The 25,394-nt window shown below is 30.9% G+C and overlaps 1 pseudogene across 1 annotated transcript in view; it reads left to right on the top strand.

Annotated features, from left to right (window-relative positions):
* Nucleotides 1–25,067, top strand: part of LOC118201555 (uncharacterized) — a 94,040-nt pseudogene extending 68,973 nt beyond the window's left edge. The window contains exons 8-9 of the transcript XR_015043393.1: nucleotides 8,228–8,332; nucleotides 20,007–25,067. The product of XR_015043393.1 is annotated as an uncharacterized LOC118201555 (transcript). The remainder of the gene's footprint in view (nucleotides 1–8,227; nucleotides 8,333–20,006) is intronic.
* Nucleotides 25,068–25,394: the final 327 nt, after the last annotated feature.

The raw sequence follows: 25,394 nt of genomic DNA, 5'->3' as shown, positions 1-25,394 counted from the left end.
AGATCTCAGTTCGACTAAATGTCATTTCCCACCTTTGAGGACTTTGTAGAAGCAGTGCCATTGCATTTCCAAATCCTACTAATGTATGGCAGCATTAGATAGCAACAGCTGAGTGAACAGCTGCTGTGGGCTTGCCATAAGCCTTTGACAGCATTCTAAGTTTGCACAATATGGATTAGATGATTTTATGCTTTGGTAACCCAGAACAATGGCTGCTTTTACAAGAAAGAATCTCTATGTTTGTAGGTGTTTATGTTTCAGTTATTTTGAATTTTTGTTTTCATATTTTAAAGTAGAATTCAGTACTAAACTGTAGTTGCTGATGTTATTATGTAGTATAAAATATGATTATTACAAATGATTGAGTTACAATTATTTGTTCTTGACTTCAGCAGAGAATATGATTAGTGACTTTTGCCATTTTTCCTATGGACGTGGAAGTTTTTCCTTATTAAAGCAACCAACTATCTTGTTATGTACAAATTTGAAATGTGCAACTTATTCGATTTTTAGACTCGGTGGCCAGAGCTTATGTGGTAGCCACTATGATACAAAAGTACCTTTTTTTTTTTTTTTTTTTACTTATTTACTTCTCAAAACTGCTGTTATTTTTCAAATATGTCTTTAAGCTACTATGTTTTTATGGATATGAGCTGAGCTCAAAATATGTTTTGCAATCACATAACTGATATCAAAATAGCTATGGTATTGGCTTAGTGTCTAGGATATCACATGTTCTAAAATAGATATAGTACAAAGTCCGAAATCTGGACTTGTCAGGACTTCGGCGATTCCGGATTTGGGATTTTTCCAGATATTAGATCATCAGTTTAAATCTACTAAGATGGCATGTAGAAATTATAAAATTAAAAATATGAAATCAAGATTTATGAAATAATGAAGTGTTTATGATCTAAAGGCTATCAAAATTTACAAAAAAAAAAAGCTTAATATTTATTTGTTTATCTTATTAAACATTTCTTTCATTGTAAATTGTTTAAGTGGCTTCGTTTTTTGTGCTAATACTTTTTGTTTATTTCTGTAGACAGACATAATCTCTTGTTTAGTTACATTGTTGAAGTCCTGTAACTGCTGAGCCGAGAATTCCGTCTAACTTGTCAATCAAAATTTTTTCGTTTTCAGTAACTTCTCTGTTGCTTTCTTCAGTATCGGTAGCAGTATTTTCTGGATCTAAAACCATACTACAGATTTCGTCATTCATTAATTGACTGATGATTGAGAAGCATTGTCATCACAATGAAAAACTTCTTTTGTATCAGCTTCATTTATTACCGCTTCTCCACATTTCTTTCCAAAATCCGTTAATTGGAAAATTTCACCTTTGTTTTGCGATATCCGAAAACCTTTAAAATTAGCGCCTATCATCAAATTTAACTATTCTTCACTATATATATTTGACTATGCATCACGAGCTTGGCGACTAACGACAGGTTGTTCTGCTAATTTTATCTTGCTTCTATCGTGCACTGAGACAATTAAGCCTGAATTGTATTAGTTTAGTCATTTGTTATATGTATGGCTATTTCTTGCACATGCTTAAGGCTTATCAGAGTTCTGAATAAATAAATTCCCACATATACTTAAGTCTTATTGAGGGCAGGCGCTGGATATCTATCTGCCTGAGGCAGTCTCTGTGGGTCCTAAATTCTGCAACTCTGTGTGACCATATGATCCCTGGTGCTGGTTCTGGGTTTATGTGAATAACAAATCAGTTATTCTTAATTCAAATAGCCCTAAATGTAATCTTTGGGTCTATGAGTATCATCAACAAAATCTGTTTTTAGCATAAAGAAATTTTTCCTCATCAGCATATTTTAGTGCATTTAACTAAAATCTGTAATCATTGCCAAGCGTAATGCCAACATAAAAGGTTACTATACCCTTTATTATTCAATTACTAACATAAAAAAATTGTTTAGGCATCACTACATGAATCATTACTCAAGTTATCATGTTTTGATAAACATGCGGTGATGAAAGGAAAGTATAATAAATAATGATTCGCCAGGTTGGCGTCAGATCAGTGATGTATCTATGTTGGAAAGTTTTGGTTTGAGATGTGTGCCAAGCAAATATGCAGCAACGGAGCCAAATTACTGATCATACAAATTTATGCTAAAATGATTGTTTCTTCAATAACAAGGTATTTTATTTAGTGTCAAAGTGAAATTAAGAATCGGGACTCTCCAGATGTTTTATTATACGTGGAGGGGGTAATCAAATGCGCATGCTTAAAGCCTATGAGAAAAATGTTGTTGGTAGTTTTGAGGTCCAGATTTTAGATCACTCTGGATATTGAATGTCTGGATTTCAGACTTTGTATTGTATATGAATTACACCACCAAGTAATTTGACAAGCCTGCTGTTTAAACAAGAAGACTCGTGATTTTTCATCACATCTCTCATTTTCGGGTTAAATATCCAGATATCTCAATTTTCAATTTTTCTGAATTTAGATAATTTCTTACCTATGTAAGTCAAGAAGTATTAATATAAATAAGTGACAGTTGAAATGCCACAAAAAATTTGCTGAAAAATTCCTTAAAAATCCTTAGGTAATGATGTTGTTTCTTCTTAATAAAACTTAACCCTCCCCCTCCACCAACAAAGTGATTTTTCATAGTAATTTTATTCAATTTGACATGTTTCAAAATATTATAGAGACTTTTAGAGTATTTTATAAAGACTTAATTAGTGTTTAATAAATAAATAAATATTTGTATTTAATTTTGCTTTACATTTGTAAGTAGTGCATTACAATTTTTTTTTCAAATGGTTGTATGCCCATTGGTTATTAATTTTATTTTTGCCTTGTTTAAAAGCATTTTGATAAATAACATTCTTTTCTCTGTTAGTTTTCATGACTAAAAAATAAGTAAATAAAATGCAGATAGGAAATTAGCCCCAAACCCTAGCTTAATATTTAGTATAATAAATATTTTATATAATAAATATTTTACATTAAAATCATGTTATACCTAGCATAATAACTTGAATAATGCATTTGATTTTATCTCATATATATCAGTGTAGTGATGTTTGAAAGTTGTATAGCCATCTAGTGTGAAAAGCTTCTGATTTCTTTATACTTCAAAACTGAGAGTTATGCAAAGTCTTGCCTCCTAGCAAGTATGTCAAAAATTGAGATGTCCATTGTCGAAAACAGGGTACATCGTGTTATGTCAAAAACATATTTTTTATTAATTATTTAATTAATAAGCTTTGTATGATTATTTTTGGAATACCCCTCGCATATAATTTAAATCTGTATATTTATGTTAACTTTAATATGTTTATGTTCATTTTCGCTTGTTAGCAAAATACAAAATTTTATTGAAACCAGATAATAATTTAAAGTATTCATAAGTGAAATATAATAAAACACATCACAAAATATTTTAATATGCTAGCTTTCCATTACAGGAATTTGAAGATAATTAATATTTTCAGTTATTAAAATTGTCTATATATTTTATCTTGCTAAGTACGCTCTGTAAATAATCTTGTAAAGAATTCTTTATAAATTACTGTATTTTTTCAATTATATATATATTTTTTCCTTATATAAATGTTTAGAAAAAAGATTTGTATTATAATTGCTGCATTAAACTCAAAATTTTTGTTTTCCCTACAGTTTTTGTATGCATCGAGCACTTTGTTTTTACCTGGAAACTCTGAATAACTGATAAAATAATTTTGATTCTTCTATTTATATTTTAAAATGGTAAAGAAATTTTCGGTGGCTTTCAAATGAGCAGCCATTATATCTATAGTTAGTTGCAAAATTTTCCTTTTTTCAAAAGTATGCCAGTTACTATATTTTATTTTTGTTTCAAAATGTCATTATGAAGCTGCATTTAAACAAAGTGTTTATTTGTGCAGACGGTAGGTTTTCATTTTGATATTACTAGTTTATCATCAGAGAAATGATTGCAATTACATATTTTGTTCATAGCAACAATTACTGTATTTCTTCGATTATTAGATGTTCTATTACTTCCCTGTTATAAGTCTTGATGAGAAATAACTGGTTACCAATACACAATTTTTTTCAATATACACTCACTTCCAAAAGTTAAGCACGGACAGGAAAATGCTAATTTCCGGAAGCCAATCAGAATTGAAGAGGATGCAATTCGCTGCAGAGGTAGATGGAAGTATGCAAATATGTTAGGTAACAGCCAATCACGCTTTCATGTCAAGAAATCTGCAAAAAAGGCAGTCTTATAAGAAGCCAGCTTTTTGAAGGGTTACAGAAGTTGATTGTAAGTGCTGATAGAAGGTGTTTAAAACTGTCGTACAATTTGTTTTCAAGACATGCGTGTTTCTATGACTTCCAGGAGACGAATGGAAGATTCTGAGTGCTGGCGTGTTGTGGGGCGCATTGAAGCAGGACAGTCAATCACAGATGTTGCTCTTTTCTTCGGCATTCATCATTCTGTAATTTTACGTTTATGGAAACATTTCCAAACCACACAGACAGTTGTCCGAAGGTTCGTAGCCAGTCGCCCGAGGGTTACAACCCCCGCAGAAGATCGATATATTGCTATTGTAGTCAAGCGGAATCCCAGAGCGCCCTCCACACGTGTGACAGGTTACCGCGTCCATTGGTAAGGCGATATCTGCAGCTACTGTACATATGAGTGGACTGTATGCCTAGATACCTCGAGTTTGTGTTCCTCTATTCATCCAGTCAAGAGGGGCATGATTACAGTGGTGCTGGGAACATGTCAATTAGAATGTGTCTGACTGGGGCAATGTCATGTTTACTGATGAGTCAAGATTTGCTGTAGAGCCGGATGGATGACAAGCATATAAGGATATGTCGTGAACAATGAACACGCAACCCGTCCCAAAACATCACCGAACATCACGCATTCCAAGGCGGTAGCATTATGGTGTGGGCATGGATTTCATTAGGATACGGCACCGACCTGCGCATCTTTAAACGGGGTTCTTTGACGGCTGTCCGGTATCGAGAAGAAGTCCTAGAACCCATTGTGAGATTGTACGCTGCAGCAGTTGGCCCTACTTTTGTTTAAATGATGATAACGCACGTCCCCATAGAGCTGACATCGTCAATGACTACCTGGAGAGTGAAGGGATTGCGCGTATGGCGTGGCCAGCATATTCGCCCGACCTTAATCCCATTGAAAATCTTTAGAATGCTCTCGGCTGTGCTGTATCTTCACGTTTCTCACCTCCAGCCACTCTTACTGAGCTGGAAACTGCTCTACAAGAAGAGTGGCAATTGCTTAGTTCTGCAGTGGTTGACCACCTAATTGAAAGCATGGTCACAAGGTGTAAACTTTGTATACAGGTGAGGAAAGATCACATACCCTATTAATATCCTTTTTTTTTCATTTTATGCTGTTTATTTTCACTATATACATAATTCTCTTTAAGTCTCCAGTATGTCATTATCTGCTAACTTACAAAAATTTAATATTGTTTTCATTTCTGTATATAATTATTGATTTTGTTTTATGCATAGATATATATCCTATTTTCCTGCCGAATTTTGTGTCAAAGCAGTATTTGTTGACTTTTTTTGCATTTTACATCTTTGTGCTTAACTTTTGGAAGTGAGTGTACATACAGAAACAATTTAAATTTGTACAGTCAAAAGTCGTTAATCCAGACTCGTCGGGACTTTGGCGATTCCGGATTATCGATTTTTCCGGATTATAGATCATCAGTTTAACTCTCGTAAGATGGCATGCAGAAATTCTAAAATTAAAAATATGAAACCGTAATTTATGAAATAAAGAACAATTATTATCTAAAGGGTATCAAAATTTGCAAAAAGAAAAAGCTTAATATTTATTTGTTTACTTTATTAAACATTTCTTTTAATGTAAGTTGTTTAAGTTTTGCTTCGTTTCATGTGATAATACTTTCTCTTTAATTCTATTAAACAGACATAATTTCTTGTTCAGTTACAAAGTTCCGCTGTTCAAGTCCTATAATTGCTGTGTCAAGAACACCGACTAATTTGTCAATCGAAATTTTTTCGTTTTCAATAACCTCTGTTACTTTTTTTCGCTATCGGAAGCGAATTATAATGACCAGGAACTTGTTTTAAATCATATCAAAGACGGAGCATATCAAGATGAAATACTACATTTGGTAAGGAATTATAAGCCAAATAAAAACATCTGCGCTGAAGATAAGGATAGTGCTGACAAATCAACTTCCAATTCATTACGCGCCCGCCGCAGCGCGGCGTTCCCCCCCGCCGAGCAGCGTGAAATTGATAAACAGATTTCGGATTTCAAAACATACTTTCGCTTTAGATCCTTTACATATTAACAAATATATATCGGAAATTCTATTTGATATAATCGAAAGTTTAAGCTTACTTTTATAAAATTGCTCTTACAGTCTGCAAAAAATAATAAGCCGGATCCAATTCGAAAATTAAGGAACAACGCAATCATCAACATTAACTGAAATAGATAATTAGATAATTTTAGCTTATACGTCCATTATACATAAAACGCGCACGCGAAAACGTATTCTGCACTTGCGCACACTGATATGCGCAGTCGTAAAAGGTCTTACGCGCACGTGTAAACGCCTATGCGCATGTGTCAACGCGCCGCATGCGCAGAAAGTTTTTAGTTTTGATGTCTGGATTATAGATCATTCCGAATTATGGGTGTCCGAATTAACGACTTTTGACTGTATCTATTATTTTATTTAATACCCAACATTCATTTTAAACAGATGTTTTCTGATAACCAAAATTCAATTGCTGCTAATAATAATGAAATGGTACTTACATATTTTTCCGTCTATACTATTTTGGCAAACAAAATCTATAGTTAAACAGTGCGTTTTAGTGCCAATGAAAGATAAACATGACATCATAGTACACACATAAGATTTTTGCTTTGGTTTTATGTTTTTAAATCTCAGTAAGCTAGTTTGGTTTTTGTGAAGAATGATATAAATTAACCACTAATTCTCTTTTTTATTTTCATACATTTTGAAAAAAGGGTTAAAATTTAGGATTGGCAAGCTGTGGAGTGTTTTCAAAGTCATGATACTCTACAATCGTACTCAAAACATCAAAATGTGCATACTCAATAGAAGACAAACATGCTTAGTAGAATACTTTGGGCTTTGACAAAATGACACAGTAAAAATCAGCATGATTCCGCTTTTATGTATTTTACAAAGAAGATAACTATTTTGTAATAATTTCAAACATTATGTTATTAGGAATTTTTAGTTGCCAGAAAAACTAGTGCAAGTTTAATGAATTTTTTATTGTCAGATAATCAAAAAGCCTAAGCTATGCTATTTATTATTTGATAGGCTGTATCAGTAATTTGCATTTGCCAGTTATATAACTAAAAAAAGAGTGATCTGTAGGTAAATAGTGATCCAACTACTCTTTTAAAATTCTGCAGAATGATTAGTGTGAATTTGGCAGGACCTTTGCCAACTTTCATGGCGACAGAAAAATACATAAGTATCGATCAAATTTTGTAGCCAGTGTTTGAAGCAGTAGAGGAATCTGTACCATCTTTTTTTGTCAGTGGAATATTAAAATTAGTAAGCATATTAAGCATTTATCAGTGAGAAACTTTTCACTAAATGGAGAAATACCAATTGTATGTGCATTGGAAATATAAATTACATTCGTGTTTAACTTTTGGATCAGTAATTGTTTATTTCTTGCTTTAGCAAAAATGTGCTAATTCTTATTTCTTACCAAGGCCATTTACAACTGGGAATTACCTATTGTTTTCACCTTTCGAAGAAGGTGATGCATCTTATAATCAGTGACATCTTATAACCGAAGAAATATGAATGTTAATATTGTTAGATTAATGTTTATGCCATTAAAGTAATTGATCAACAATTTGGGAATGTATCATTCATAAATGCAATTTTTTTTTACAGCAGAATGATAATAGTCATTCATTCATTTAGTAATAACCTGAGAATCTCAAAGATTGTAAAAATGTTCTTATAAAATATTTTAAAATTTCCATTGTTTAGATCAATATTTCAAATGTACTGATTAATGAGTTGATGCTAAACAGATATATTGATGTCAAAATAGATGAAAATTAATAATATGCAAGTGTGGAATAACTATTTAAAATAACATTAATTGAAATTAAAATTGCAGTTATTTTTATTATTTTAAATTAATTTTATGTTTATTTATTTTTTATTGCTGCATGTTTAGATCAAGCAATGTCATCTGGCCAGGGTGTTGGTTCAAATCAAAATCATGGGCCTGGTGTTCCTCAAAACTTTAATTCTGCCCCACAGCCTCCAGTTGGCCATTCTCGTGAGTATTTTGTTCCTGATTTCTTATGTATGAGGAGCCTTTGGATACTGATAATAAAGTACAAGGTGCTTCATTTGGATGTAGTAGTGATAGATTTTGTGCACTTGTGCAAAGACCATAAGGGAATGTATTTACGGGATCTATTGTATTTTAATTTTTTTGGGGGGAGGGAGGTGCTAAAATTGACCAATATTCAATCAAAATCTTTTTTAAGTCCAAAATTTTAATAATGTGACCAGAAATCTGTCACACTCAAGAAGTAGTCTAGAGCCTTTAAAAATACGCCAAACCCCATTACCAGACATATTACATTCCTAAATTGGCAAGTTTGAGTAAACAGATTTAATGGCTGATGAGAAAAAAAGTATGCAGACTAAACATAAATAAGCAAGGTTGCCTAAAATCATTACCACTGCCAAAACAATAACGAAGGAAGAGCCACTAACTTTACATTACTACTTGACGTTAGACTAACCACAGCATGGAGAATAGCCCATAAAGCTTGCTTTACAAAATCCACTTAGGACTATCTGTCAAGCCAGATACAGTGGGAAAAAGATTGGATTTCACTAGTGTCACATGCGAAGTGATTGATGCTGGTTTTAACTCTGGCAATGTCATTTTATCTGATGAGGAACACTTCTGGTTGTACGGGTAGGTAACTTTCCAAAATTATCAGATTTGGAGCTGCAAGAAGCCTGAAATGGACATTCTCAAACATTTTCATTCATAAAAAATGACATTGTTGATCTTTTATGGATCACAATGTTGATTCTGTATTTTTTTTGTCGGAAAGAACAGGGCTCATTCCTGATATTTATGACAAACATTGAATTCAGTACACATGGTGATCTTTACTTAATATGTTTCACAAACAATAATCACTTAACACATGGACTGTATTCCTTCACTTTTATTTCATTACACTAATTGTAAATAAGTTGTCAGCGATGCAAAATAATTGATACAAAGTAAGCGAGCCATTCTACATGGCTGTCACAAACACAATTCTATCAATCAATTATCTTGTTGCCAAACATAAAGTTCAAAACTAAAGGAAGAAAAATAAAAGAAATTTACTCTGTTTGCAACAATAAAGTGAAGCAAACTATACTCACATAAACACATGGTTTCAGCAGAATTGAGCTCCTCAGTATTGCTGAAATCATGGACTTGCTCAGAATCACTGCTTTCAATCACTGCTGGACTTGTTCAGAAGTTGGGATCATAATTGCATTAGTGCAAGAGGTTTCACGAATCATTTTATTAAATACTTGCATGGCCTTTCTATAGTGCTGCTTTTCCTCACTCAACAATTTCATATGTAGCTATGATAAAATCTATGCAGATAGACCAAAACCACACAAGTGCTAAAATAGTAATATCAAGTATTAAAAGGTAGGTTTTAATGGAGCATCTGAAGTGAGTTATTGAGAACTTTGAGCTGGGACTTTGTTCCTTAGTCTCCTCAAATGGCAGGCAGTTTGAGGAATTCAAATTATAATTTTTACTTTCTTGTACAAAGTAAATGAAATATTGTAATGGCAAAAAATTTCTAGTGTCATATTTCAGTAGAAATATCCATTTTGACTAATTTTTTTTTTTTTTTTTTTATAACATCTGCATTCATGGACAGAATAAAGGTTTCTTTTTTTTTCCCTAAACATATTTTTTCATGATGTAGGTATCTTGTGTAACTCAAAAACAATTAGCCTTAGAATGTTAAAATTTTGTATATTGGACTGCTGTAACATCTAATTGTGCATCTTCCTTGTATGTTGTAATTGGCAGTACCAAAAATGTGTATACAATTAAATTAGGTAATAGATATACCCCCACCCCCTTTAACCTGGCATTTATTTTTACAACTGTTGCTTGTAGTTATGTCCAATGCAGAAGTGGTTTTAAATTGCAAACATATTCATATTTTGGCAATATTGAATTAAAAGAAAATTTATTTTCGACAAATAAGGAAATCTAACTTTTAATGTGATCTGTTGGTTCCCATATTTATATTTGGGAAAGTAAGTTTAAATGAAAGGTAGCAAAATATGTGTATAATTTAATAGGCCATACAAGGAAGTCATGTAGTATCCACATTTTTTTCTTCCACTATGTAGATCTGGAAAATTTGAAATAAAAGTCTTTCTCCATTCAAAAGCTATTCAATTTTTTTCATTGTTGAGACTCTGCAAAGTACCTTGTACCATGTTGGTTGTACTGCAAAATTTATTTAAATGTGTAATTATTAGATAGAGAAGAACTCATTTAATATATTTTTACTACTTAATCAAGTTTACTGCAGATATGTATATTAGAGATGCCAGCCCTCCTGGTAAAATTAGGAGACTTCTGTTTCTCATCACTTGTCTTGGTAAATCACCAAATTTCAAAAATTTTAATTTATGTGAATTTAGGATCACGTCTTTCAAGTGTAAGTATAGAAGAATTGTTTATTGCAAAGTGGGAAAGAAAAAGAAAATTCTATGATGAAAAATTTGATGACTACCATACGTTTCGAGATATTCAATTCGGGTATAAGCAGAGAGGTAAGATTTTGCAGCAAAATTTTAACCAAAATAGAAAACCTGTATAAGCCAAATTTAAAATTGTTCAGTATACAAGTCTAGGTATGCATGTTGTCAAAAGTTCAATTAAATGGTTGTCTATCCTATCATTTGAAAAATAGGGATGAGAAAATTGTTGAATGAAAGGAGACGTCTGGTGCCATAGTTCATTTCTTTGAATTATCCCAACTTTAAGATGTATATGTAATTGGCACTTGACAATAGCATGAGGAATTTTGAAGATGAATTATTATTGATCTATGAGAGAAAGTGTTTTCTTTGTTTGCCATATTTTAACTAAAATGTCTGTTTTCCTTCTGGCAATTTCCTTTTCAGTGAAATGGTTTTTAGGCAGTCCAGAAGTCCTCTGTGCTGAAAATGCTTATTTTATTTTGTATTAGCTTTTCACTATTGTACTAATTATCCATATAGATATGATGCCACAAGTTTACATAAGGTGATATAACATTTCTATCAGTCATTTTCCTTGAGCACAATATATTTCGAAATCATGCATCATGTAGCCTGTAGTACTGTCGCACAGTATACAAATTAGAATTCCATATTGTACAATCTTCATTGCATTGTAAACTCTGAAGGTAACCTCCCTCTCCTAAGTATACAAAGACAACTAATGAATAGGTCTATAAACATTTATAAACTTGGGAACAAAGTAATTCAGTAGTAGTCTGACTTTCGAAAGCCTGTTTAATCCATCACTCAAGTCTTCATTATTATTAAAGTGACAGGCCTTCCGTAACATACAAAATCTGTCTCTTGTCATTATTTTTGGTAAAATAGGCCTTTCTATACATGAATCTGTGCTGCAATAATCGTCTTTTCGGTTCTTACACACTCCCATAAGACGCCAACAAAATTTCTTCATGTCTTGTTTATCAATTTGAGGGCTCTCTTGGAAGTTGTGAATTTATCAATATTTTAGTAATAATATTTGTTTGACTTCTCTACAAAAAATGTAAAAAACTTATTGCCAATAAATAAAGCTACAGTACTATGTGGAGTGTTCTCTGTATTTATTTCTAAGTGACCTAAAAATCTCTTCCAAGGCTGTGGGTTTGTCTACTGATGACCATTCTTGGGAATTAGAATCATCTGAATCTGAGCTTGAATCAGAACTGCCTGAAAATCTTCATCAGATAATAATAGTTCTAGGTCGATGTGTAATATCGTAGTCACTAGAATCATCATCGATAACCTCTTGTAATTCGAAAAATTATCTGCACATAATTCTTCATCATCAAATTCTATTTTATTATTGTCTCTCCTTAGGAATTGATTGTAAAAAGAGTCAAATTAAGCACTAAGTTGATGCTCCTTGTGATGAAGTTCAGTTATGCAAACATACGTGTAGACAACGTACGAGCAGGTGTACGAGTATACTTGTCAAAATTATTGGCTGTATAGAGTGTGCCCGCCACTCAACTTCTCAGATTTAGTGCATAGCTGAAAGCTCTGATGTCAAATAATGTTCATTATGGCATAACATTGTCAGCAAAGCACATTCACGGGAATGCATTTTTGCAACATATGTGTTAATGTTGAAGTGTTCGGCCGTCAACCTAGGGCTCATGTAAAAGCCCACGGATAACAATAATTTGTGAAAAATTACTTTTGTCATTATCTGCGCTCGACTACCAATCTCTTCAAAAATGACTGTAGTCGCTTCTCGGGCTGGACTATCAATCCACACAAAATGACTTGAGTCACTTCCCACACAAGATGTGTTGAATATTAAACTTTAATCTGTGTCTTTGTTGGATAAGAAACTGACCCGATGTATTTACTTCTTTTGTTGCACCAACCCCTGGATGACAATACTGTGAAAGATATAAATTTCGTTTTTCCTTTTCCCTTTCTGTTTTTGGCACCTATCATGAAGTTTGCCACTGTGCATCTGTGTTTTTTTTTTTGGCGGGGGTCATATGTTATGTTCTGAATTGAATATCGGATAGATTTAAAAGGTTTTTGTTTTTCTCCAATGGCAGGCCCTCAGCCGACTTTGGCTTAGCCACCACGAAGGCTAGAAGTGGTGGTCATTTTATTATGGAGGCACCTAATAGGTGGGCCACCTTTGCCTCCTTTGAAGGGAGCTACAACCATTCCTTCTCCGGGAGTCAAACCCGGGCCCTTTGGTTTTTCACTCAACTTCCCTAACCTAACTTGGGCGGCAGATTTTAAAAGTATTTTTAATTTATTTTGTATTAGGTTTTGAACTACTTTATGTAAGATATGTGTGTGTGTTTATGTAAGATAAAATATATAACTGAATTATAATTTAAATTAGCATGGAATATATACAATAAAAATTATGTAACTGAGATATATTTTAAATTAGCAGTAGGCCCTTAATTCTTCTTTTTAATTGGGACACTTCCCCTTTTCTATTCTAAAAATAGTAAGAGCTTTTTCAAAACTGTGTCCTATCTAAAAACTAGGTCTGTATTATGTTTTATAAATATGTATGTATATGTGTGTGTAAAATTTTTGCATATGCTTTTTTCCAAATTGAATATGGAATGGACTTGAAATGTATTTTTAATTTAATTTGCCTTGTGTATGTATATATTATATTAAAATTTAAGTTTATTAAATGACTGAATGGTGGTGATTTAATTGCAAGTTATGATAACTGCTTTAAATGTACCTAGTAAGCTAATAGCTAACAACAATCTAATAATTAATACCTAAAATAATAAATAAAATGCGAAAAATTAACCTTTTATGCAGTTTCAAAAGTTATTTTGAATTGTTTTATGACACCATGTTTATATTTGCATACCTGATGAAATTTTAAATTTTTGCAAAGAATTGTTCTATTTTGTTTGCATTATTCATGATCAGTTTTTTAATTGTATTTTGAAGTTTTTAAAACTACTGGTATCTATTTTGATCATCTTTCAATTTTATTTTTTTTGGGGGGGGACATATTACGTGGACCATCATACGTGAATAACTTCAGAGAGGGACGAGAGGCATGGGTACAAATTTAAAACCATCATTATTGCTTTCTGCTGTAGCTATGACTTTCTTCAAGGTATCAACTTCTTTGAAAACCGCAGAAAACCTGGCATCAATATGTTGGTCAATTTGTTGTTGGCAGAGACTCTTCCTTCTATTTGTTCTATGATGGAAGAAACTCTTTTTTTATTTATTCTTTTACAGAAGAAACTCTTTTTTTATTTGTTCTTTTGCAGAAGAAACTCTTTTTTTCAATGTGTCCAACTTTATTTTCAACCGCATATATTCTGCCTACCATAGCCTCAAAACTGTTTTCTATTATGCAGGTTTTTTTTTTATTTATTTTTTTATTATTATTTCCTCTTGACCGGCTTCAATCTTTCTTGAAAGGCTTTCATCACCTCTTTAACAAATTCTTCTATATTTCTTGAAGAGCTTTCACCTTTTTTTTAACAGATTCTTGTCCCACTTTAATCACTTCTTTAAAGCATGCTTGGCCAGTTTCCTCTTTTTTTTTTTTTTTTTTTTTTTTTTTTTTTTTTTTTTTTTTTGAGTATGCAACAAAAGGAGCCACGAGTTGTCTTAATTGTTCTTCCATCCCTCTTATTACTTCTGACACCAAAAAGCATTGCGTGCATACAGGTTCGTAATAGATTCAATACAGAAGTCTGATAAAAAGGTTAATAAAATTTATTCTTATCGCAAGAAATATAACAAAATGCTGCAATTTTCCTCAGAGATATTCATATAGCTATACTTTAAACTACTCAAAGCGTTAAAATACAACACAAATACAAAGAAAAAGCTAATCCAATCTCACTACAAATTCACAAAAAACTGAGCTGAGGTGTTTCTCTCCGGCTTTTTATAACTTTTAAATTGGGTCTTGTGAGATTCTAGTAATTTCTGCTTCTCGAAATTTCTGGAGTAGCAAAAGAGTAGAATTACGGTTACAGATAATATAGAAGTCAATTACATTTATTCAAATTAAATATAAATTACTGAGATAAACTTTTATTTAATGTTAAATGCATGTGCTCTTGTGTTTTTACTTTTCCGACGTAGCTTACTCTTAAAAATTTGTCATGCGCTGCATTGCATGAGGAAATAAAACAATTTTAATTATAATTCTACTAAAAATATCTAACTAAAATTCGTAACAATATTATATATTTCGTGTTTATTGTATTTCTTTAGCATCTCTGGTGAAACTTTTCCCCCCTACTTATCAGCCACTTTAAAGATGATCTGCCTCTTATTTCATTACTCTTGGATGAATAATGTTATTTCTCTCTTTTCTATTTTTGTGAGCCATTTATCAATTAGTAAATATAACATTTTGTAGGATTTTAGTAAATTCCACAGATATTCTGGTTAAAAGAGCTCTAGAAATATTAACATTTTTCAGTCTTGCTATTTGAAACTATTCTAGGAGAACAGTTTCAACATCTGTCAATTTCCAATCCCTTTTCCATTTCATTGAGACTTTTTTTTTTAAATTAGTTCTTCATCCATTACAGTTCTCAGTAACTGCATAATACTGTTTTATAAACTCTTGGTTTGAATGCTGCTTCTCTGTGGCTGCACTTACCAAGATTATAGTATCATTTGACAGTTTGTCTTTTTCTTGAAGTCTTAAATCTTTTCATTGGGAAATTTTTGACATTTTACAAGTTGCACATACAGCAACTTAATACGCTTTCCAGCGATTTCTTTGATTGCAAAACTTAGCCAGCAAAAAGATTGCCTTTTGTCATTTGAATCGATTTCCTACTCCACGATTACATGTGTGTCGATACTATCTTTACCTCTTCTTAAACCTCCAGCAACGACTTCCTTTACATTCTAAGAATGATAATATACAATAATGCTCGGGAGAATTTTGTAAAATTTGCTGATAACTGTCTGTGAACATAATGTGAGTATTCCAATAGGAAGATTTTGGATATGGAATACTTGATTGAGTGTAGAATTTACACATCCATTCCCTACATCAGCTGGAGTTTGAAAAGGAGCACTAGCTCATTCACAGGGTCTGCAAAGCAAGGGTTATCAATCCTTTTTTGCCACATGCACCCCTTTGACCATTGCTAGATGATCATTTCCCTCCGTCCTTTCCAAAGTTTAAAAGAAAAAAAATATATATATATATATACATTTATTTAGATTATTTTTATCTGCTTTGTTAACTAAATGAGAAAAAACATAGAAAATATTGATTAATACCAAACCTTTAATAAGTAGTTGTTTTTATATTTGTAAACTTAATACTTAACAGGTAAGTAAAAGTCTGGCTGCATTCCTTCCCAGAAACTATGATCTCCCCCCCCCCCAGTTTGGAAACCCTGCTCTAGAGGATTGCTTTCATTAACTTTGTAGGAACATTGTAAGGAAATTATGCTTCTGTCAACTGCAGACCTAATGAAACACTTTGCAAACAGTGTCTGGTAGGTACAAGGATAGAGTGGGTGCTACTAGGCAGTCTGAAATTTTGGCTAAATCAGTTTTATTAAAGCACTATGTACCTGAACAATGAATAAGCTATAGTGTATAAACATCTTTGATAATTTACCAGTAGGATATTCTGGCACTGTAGAATCAGTCTTTTGACAGTTTTGAGTTTTTATGATCTGCAGAAAGTTTAATAAACAGTGTTTTTTTTAAAAATGATTAGTGTGTGTTAATTTTGATTCCTAGGTATTTGAATGTAATAAGCAACAAATTTTAATAACTGGTGAGTTTTTATTAACCAGTGAGTTGTGAATACACTACTTCCAGTATACTTTCACTACTTACAGAAATGTTTAAAATGAAGCAAATATTTATGTTTTGACATTTTTTAATTAAAAAAAGTGCTTTTATTAAAATTAGAAAATCTAACTTTTTGTATGATCTCTTGGCTCCTATTTAGCAAAATTTTGTTCTCATTAAAAAAAAGTTTGATACCCATGTTAAAAATTGACTGAGATATTTAATATCAAAATTTCAGATATTTCTGATATTTTTCCACTTGCAGTGAGAGGTTGGTTAATAAATGAATTAGAGTATTTGGAATAAATTTTCTCTCTTAAAAATCTTTCATTGATACTTTTTTTGTGATTTACTAATAATATGTGATTACACATTCTTTACATTCATTTTGTTATTACATGTTCTTTACAATTGGTATGCCAGAAAAAATATTCACACAATTTATAAGTTTTCACATGTTAAAAATAATTAATATTCTCAAATTTTATTAAACTAGAAATGTTTTTAATTTATGCATACGATTTTACAAGTTGGCTATATATGCCAATACCGTACGTAACCTGCCAGTGTTTCCTAGAACACGAATTCTATAAGATTCTTTGAATAAAATTTCCTTCTTGAAAAACTTTGATCAATCCATTTCGCAGTAATCTTGTCACTAAATGGTCAAGCATCGCAAGTATTTTTTAAAAACTGATATTTTATTTTTTGTTTTGTACAGATGCAAACATTTCAGTCTTCAGTATATGAACAGCCCCTGAATATTTGATCACCAATTTCAAAATGAAATAACACGTTTTATCTTACATAGGAGTCACACTTTTTGTATTTTATTTTTTATAATGAGTACAAAATTTTTTTTAAATATTATGTATATATGTAATATTAACTTAGAGAATGTATAAAAATTAAATTTTGAAGTTTTAACAATTTTTAGATTTAAATGTTGAAATGGGAATATTTGCACCATTTAAAACATTTTTGTAATTAGAAATGTATATCTGCAGTCAGCAGCTAGGAAAATAAACTAGAAAAATTCAAGAATTAAATCTTCATTGGACTGCTCATGTTTGCAGTTTTCTTAATTAAATATTCCCAAATTGGTGGATTAGCAGAGACTGTCTGTTTTCATGTGTTGTCAAGGCCACTGAATATTTTGCTTCTAGACTTTAGCTATTATGACAGTGCATTGCAGAACCATTTCAGAGAGCTGCACAACAAATGTTGTGGATGCTTGAATGTTGCTTGAGTATTTTTTGTATTTTGAGGGTTACAACTTTTGAAATTTTTAAAGTTGCTTTGTTTAATTAATAAAATGTTGTATGTTTATATACTTGTTTTTAGATTTCTATTTATTTAAAGTGTTCACTAGAAAGACAGCATTTGTGAACACTTTGCATAATGCAGAATTTATGTAATTCTAAATAAAGTTGAACTCGTAAGTTAGATCTCGTAAAATGCTGTTGATCATGGAGGTAGGAAGTTAGATGGAGTGGCCCTAAACCGGTTTCCCCATACGCTGGTTTGAAGCACTGGCGATTCCTTCTTTGGTGACCAAAACATTGGGTAATTTACCATTGAGTTCAATGGGTTTTGATACGATCGGATGTAAATATTTTGTAATTACGTCGTAAATATGCATATAAATGTATACATTTTCTTTTTCTACTATAATTCAGAGGCCTAAGTATATGAAAAGAATGCATTTTTAAACAACATTTCGTTCTGAACGGAATTAAATGCTATACTTTTCACAGAGCAGATTGCTCAGAATGGTTTAATTTGAAATATTTTCACAAGTTTTCGTTAATTACATTAGAAAAAAATTTAAGGTAATTCGATTTGATTCGGTTAAGGATTACAAAAATTAAGATCAAAGTTCATTGCATTTTTAAAATTATGCATTATTTCTTTTCTATTTATAGAGCTTCTTTCTAAAATACTTTCTCAAATATGACATGATTTTTTAGCTTCTGAGGCATCTTTTAAATCGAAAACTATAAGTCAATTTATAATTAATGCTGTATTCGGTCCATTTCAAATTGGAGCACCTACTAATTTAATAGCGAAATACTTTAAATAGTACTTAACTTTCTCTGAATATTTCTGAAAGAGAATAAAATAAGAATTATTTTTTTAAATATTTATTTAAAACTTGTAACTGACTTATATAAGGGGAATATATGACTGATAAGGGGAATAATTCTTTTATTTATACTTATCAGATTTTTTTACCCTTAATTTTAACAATACATATTTCAAAAATCTTCGTTATTACTTTCTTAAGTACACATCTCATGGAAATTGCTTTACAATACCTTTTAACAGATTGCTTTCCAGTACGAACAATTCTTGCTTAAATAGCTTTATAACGTATTTGTCAACAGGATGTCAATTTATGTTTACAATTCAATGTTAAGGTTATTACATATTTAGATAATATTTATAATCATTATAAATTTAGATGCATTTAGTAATTAGATTTCTTCACAGTAACTTTCACAGTTATTTATGAATGAATAAATCCTTCATTTCAAATACATTTATAGATAATTAAATAAATATTTACGTATTTTGTTAAAGGCAGATGCATGCCTTTTGGAAGCGCATGCATATTTCATATTTTTCATTTCCGGCATGTGAAAACCTTTAATTTCTGTGCATTAACTATATTTTTCGAGTAAAGTAATTTACACTAATTTTAAAAAGTATATGTTACAATAATCTGTGGATGTGAAAAAAATTTATTTTATTTAAAACATTTTGGCGTTTGGAACATAAAATAAAAGTAGCGAATACTTTATTAAGGGTATCGAAAAATGTATACAATTTTAAAGATACGGTGAGGTATTTTTCATTCTTTAAGCATAACTTTTTTGCTAAAATATAAATTTTTGTAGTTCAACAGCTTAGAATTTTATAAAACAAATTCATAATCAAAAGCGCTGTTGTTAATTATCGAAAAATAACCAAGATGTGATTTTTGCGTAAATGTCGCTAAACTATACAAAATGCTATTATCCATCACACTAGGAATGTTTCTTTTATGCGGAAGTGTTCCGTTTTCGATTTGTATAGAACAGTCGTGTATCAAAATACTATCAGACAGCTGTCAAGCGAGCTTCTGAATGTAAATAAAAAACACCCGATCTGGTGACCGAAGCTTCGAAGTAGTGCTTCACTTCTAGTACCGGTTTGGCCACTCCTTCCTTTCTTACCTCCATGCTGTTGATGGTAATAAAATGATATACTGGTTGTTAGATTGTAGTTGAAATTGTGTTATTTATAATTTCTGTACTACAGCTTCATAGTTTATTTCAAAATGTTTTTCATGCATTTGTAAATGCATGCTTTTAAAATAGTTATATTCATTTTAGCGGGACCACAGCAGCAATACCAACAACAGTCAGCATATCCTCCAAATCAAGCTCAACCTCCTCAGCAGCCTTCTCATACTCAGTATAATAGTAGCCCTTCTCCACAGAGTAATTATGCTCAAAATCATGCACCATCTAATTATAACAGTTCGTCACCACAGAATTATCCTGCACCTGTAAGCCAGGCTCAAGGCTATGGACCTAGTTCTTCTCCACATCCTCAGACAGCTCAGCAGCAAGCTCCATCACAGCAGCAGCAGCAACAACAGCAGCAGCAGCAGCAACAACAACAACAACAACAGCAGCAGCAACAGCAGTCATCTCAACAGCAACAACAACAGCCACCACAAGCCCAGCAACAACAATCTTCTCATCAACCGCCACCAAACCAGCAACAGCAACAACAACCTTCTGTCCAAAATTATCCCAATCAATCTTCTAATCAGTCTCAGAACAATTTTAATATGCCTCCTACTTCAACTTCCCAGCCTCAAGTGTATACTACTCAGTCATCACAAACATACAACCAGTCACAATCATATGCTCAACCATCTACAAATCCTCCTTCTCAGTGGTACCAAAATCAAAACACCCAAGCATATTCTTCAACTACTTCAACCCAAGCTAATTATTCTTCTGTACCCATGTCTCAAAATTATATGGGTCATTCACAGAATTTTTCCAGCTCTGCAAGTAATTCTTATGGATCTCCTCCAACAACAACCCAGTCTAATTATGGCCCTCCACCCCAGTCCAACTATATCCATCCATCTACAGGATCTAACCCTCAAGGATCAACTCCACCACCATCTTCAGCACCCCAGAGTCGTTTTTCTTCAAGCTATGGTCAGGGTAATTATTCCCATTATAGACCTGCTTCTCAGCAGTCTGGTTTAGCTCATCCCAACATGAATAGCCAAATGGGACCCCCTACTGTACATAGGCAATCAGTGCCTAATACTAATACTCAGAATTATAGCTATGAACAAAATCAGGCTTATTCTTCTTATCAGTCTCAATAATTGTTTTATAATCATTATTGAGAATTTTAAGGCTATAGTTAATGTAATATGTGGATTTTTCTTTTCACATGAAACTGCAATTTTGACTTCAAGAATACAAGAAAAATCATTTTTCTTTGGTGTTAAATCTGTTGTTAATTTTATATTTGAATTGAATTTGCATATATAGAAGATATTTTGTATTTTGCAGCCTTTCTAGTTATATACTGCACATTCTGCTATCTTTTATGTTTTTCCCCCTTCATATACATGTACAGAGTAAACTTTCTTGTAGCTCAGAAATTAAAACAAAATCACTTTTAATATAGTTTTGAATTATAAAGAACTATTTAGTGTTATTTCTTCTTATTTTAGTTTATAATGTTTCTGAATTTTAATTCTATTGTGTATGCAAAATTTCCAATCTACAGTAGGAAGGGTTTCAATACATTTGCCTCATGTTGAAGAAACTGAATTTTTTTATAATCCATAGAATGCTGAAATAGCATTGAAATGCTACTTGTGTATATTAATCATTAAATACAGTATTGGTATAAACTACATGCATTTGGGTACTCTCTGTCACTGCTACATACTATACATTAGCCTAAAAATTATGCAATTTTAAGATTCTGACTACAAAACTTGATGGAAATCAGTGTTCTTCTAGTTCAATAGAAATTGTATAACTGTATTGAATTGCTGGTAATTAACAGAAATATATCTGAAAAGACATAGCATTTTAGTGCTAAGGGTAGAAAATAAATTTCAGCTAAAAATAAATATTCCCCTTCCTTTCTACACATACAACTGTTTGAATTTCAAATACTTTTTTCAGTAATCATAGTATTATTATTTGTATTTTATTAGATTTGATGTATTTTAATCAATAAATATGTATGGTGCTTAATCATATTGCATAAGTTACAGTCTTGCTACTTAAGACTGCATACATGCATATTAGAATCTCTATAGTTGATATTATTACGTGGCAATATATTTGTTGAAAAAGTGTATTTGTAGCTTAATATGTAGCAGAAATATGTTCATTGTTGGGAAAATGCAAAACTTGTAAAAGTTACATAATTTTTGTATAAAATATATAAACCATAAAGGTTTCCTATAAATAAACTATATGCATGTATTATATTATCCTATAATAATTATTAATTATCTTTATTGTGTTTGTGTTTATATCCAGTAGTGAAAATTTTTGTCTGTAGTTTTTTAAGTCAAAGCCTTATACTTTTAATATATATATATTAAGAGTTTTTTTTCCTCCCCCCCCCCCAAGATCACCATTAAATGAGGTTGAATAATTTGTAATGCTTTGTAGCTGGGTTAATATTTGTTTTTAAGATTTGATAAGTTTTTTCTGCATGATGTAGAAATCATGATAAGGGTAGTAATTTTATCTCTTTCTCTGGTGCATTCCCATACACAAAAAAGTAGGAGGGGGAAAAAAAAAAGAAAAAGAAAAAGAATCGTAGAATTTTTACAGGACATTTGAGTTGTCATAGTCTATTGTAGAATTTCTGTTATGAAGATTCAGCACTATCAATTCATATTTGTGTTTTTGTTCTATATATAATGACTGACATATTATTTAATTTATTCACACAATGTTCAATATGTACATTAATTTCTGATTTTGTTTTCATTGTATTTAAAAGTATTTTGATAAATAAAAGCTGGCTTTTCTCAATATTAAAAAAAAAAAAAAAAAGTAAGAAAGTTAAAAAATGAAATTAGCCTGAAAAGATAAATTTTAGAATATATATTAAAAATTTTTTGTATTTTTATTTCAGGATCATATTATAAATAGTTCAGTAAAATCATGCATTATAGAGTGAACTTAAGTCAGTTTACAATTTTTGTAAGTGTGACTCCACAGGGCAAAATTCTGACAGAAACTCGCAATTTTTTATTATATATGTTAAGAATCTCCTAATTTTTCATATAATAAGGTTGGCAGCTATGGCATAAAATTAAGAAGGTAGCCGAATCAAATGAAACTAGCTAAAAAGCATTAAGTAATATTAAAATTTAGAATGAGGAATTAAAAAATTAAAGTACACTAATATTTTAACTATGTTAATATTTTATTACATCAATATTTCTGATTAAGAAAATGATGTTTTTATACTTTTATTATATATACACATATTTTCTTTATTTAGAAAATCTTTAATCCAGAAATTATTGCAAAAATTAAAAAGTGTAAAACTTGTAAATTTATTTAACTTGTGCAGATAATTTTGTTTTTGTGAAATGTTATAAAATCCCCTAAAATTGTTGAAACTAATCACAGAAACTTCTACTGTAATAAAATTACTACCTCAGTCATGATCAATAACTCTGTTGACGAAAAGCATTACTGAACTTTTTAAAAATTTCCTGTGAATATATGCACCTCTTCTGAATATTATTTAACTTTGTTGTTTTAATACCAGTTGTAGGTTTTCAAGGTCTCTTATTTTCAAAATAGTTTGCAATTTTCTTTATGGCTGAAATATTTTTTGTGAAAAATAATTGTCTGTGTTTTTTAAAAATTTAAAAATATTGTCTTCTGTGTCTGTCTCATTGTCACAGATTAATTAATGTGAATTAAAAATATATATTTGCTCAATATTTCTACTGAGTGTAATTAATATTGTCATAAATGTTTTAGTAACCATTGGGTGCTTTTATCCACATAGTTAATGTTCACCAGTTCCATCCTGCATTTTGTTTTGAAGGTTAAAGAAGTTTCTTATTCCATATCAAAAAACCCTTTTCTGTTGTATATAGATAGTTTTCATACTGCATGCTGAATTTTCGATAGTTTTCATACTGCAAGCCAAATTTTTGGTGATCATGTATGCAGTCTACCGCTTTTAGTTAGTTGCGTGTTTTTTAGAAGGTGGCACTAAAACTGACTTTTGTTCTAATCACTTCTTTTCCCCATTGTTTTTTCACACATTCAAATTTTAAAAAAATCATTTTTGTGTTACCATGTAAGAAATAACTATCTAAAAGCGGTAAATCACATACTGCATGATTGTCAAATTTTCTTATAACGACTGTGTATTTTAAATACTCATTCTGTAATTTTATGACTGTATTCGTTTTGTTTGCATATAGATGTTCGTTGCCTATAAATGTCGTAATGTTTTAATGGCTATATTTGGTATTCGTAATTTCATGTCAGAGCATTTTTATGTATTTCTTATTTTAACATATTGTAACCAATTTTTTTAAAAGTAATGAAATTCAGATTTTATTGAATTGTACAGATCCATATGAAAGTAGCAAACTCCAGTGTTGATTGCAGAATTTTACATTTATTTACATTTTTGCAAATATTTGTTTTGCTTGGTGTTTATAAATAAGCAGATGAGCATCCCAATTTTGAGAAGGAATTTGTTTTCATGATTAACAAAAATAAGGGAAAACTCAAGCATTAAACGTATGTTTTCTCAAAGATCGAAAACTTCGTATCAAGTGCTTAGATCTTGTAAATTTGAAACAAAATGCAAACTTTATATGTAAGTTAGCTTAAGGAGCAGTGAAGCTCTCAAAGAGTATCAGATGTATATAAATAAAAGTCTTACAATTTTTTAAAAAACTTTTATTGATATAATGGTGTAGTCAAGATAAACCATGAATTTGAAGGAAAATTTTAATTCATGTTACGAGTATATGCATAATGGGTTTTATTTAATTTTTCTTGTGAAAATTAGCAATGTTGTTCTTTCAAGAATCATTTTAATCATTTGTGCTTTTAACTCAAGTTGTGTGTAATATTGGAAGTAAGAGAATTGGATTCATTATGTAAAAATTTCCACTTTTTGGAAAAATGTACTTTAATTTAATTGTAAAATTCTTCTTTAAAAACTGAATTAGTAAGCTCAGCTTGCTTGTTTGTTTTGAAACTGGAAAGAGAAAAAGACTGCTTTATATTGCTTAACATGTGATCACACATATTTTTAAGTATTTGTAAAAGGTATTTGTTGTAATATATTTTTGGCTTGATAATAAAATATTTGATTTCAAAATAAAATATATATGTTTAGTATTACATATTGTTGATATCTTTTGACTTAATACTTTAATCTGGAGTTTTTATCTCATTTTCGGTTTCCCAGAATATTTGTGGGTGAGATTTGAGTGAGATACTTCGAAGTCTGATGCTTTAGAATAACATAAATAATTAAGTTATTTTACTGAAGACAATACACTTTATATAGTGAGGATGTGCAAGAATATAAATTTATGACATCATTCAAAAATTACTTATAAATTTGAAGGATGATATTGTAAATTTGCATTTGTATTTGAGAATATTATTCTAAATTTCATGGTGAAATTCCAACCGGATTTTTAAAGTAAAAATTTCAGTTAGAAA

Source organism: Stegodyphus dumicola, chromosome 10 (genome assembly GCF_044657685.1).
Source record: "Stegodyphus dumicola isolate Sdum_Otavi_A_Nest chromosome 10, ASM4465768v1".
In the NCBI taxonomy this organism is placed as follows: domain Eukaryota; kingdom Metazoa; phylum Arthropoda; class Arachnida; order Araneae; family Eresidae; genus Stegodyphus; species Stegodyphus dumicola.
The sequence above is the reverse complement of the archived record's forward strand: the minus strand, read 5'-3'. Positions and strand labels throughout refer to the sequence as shown.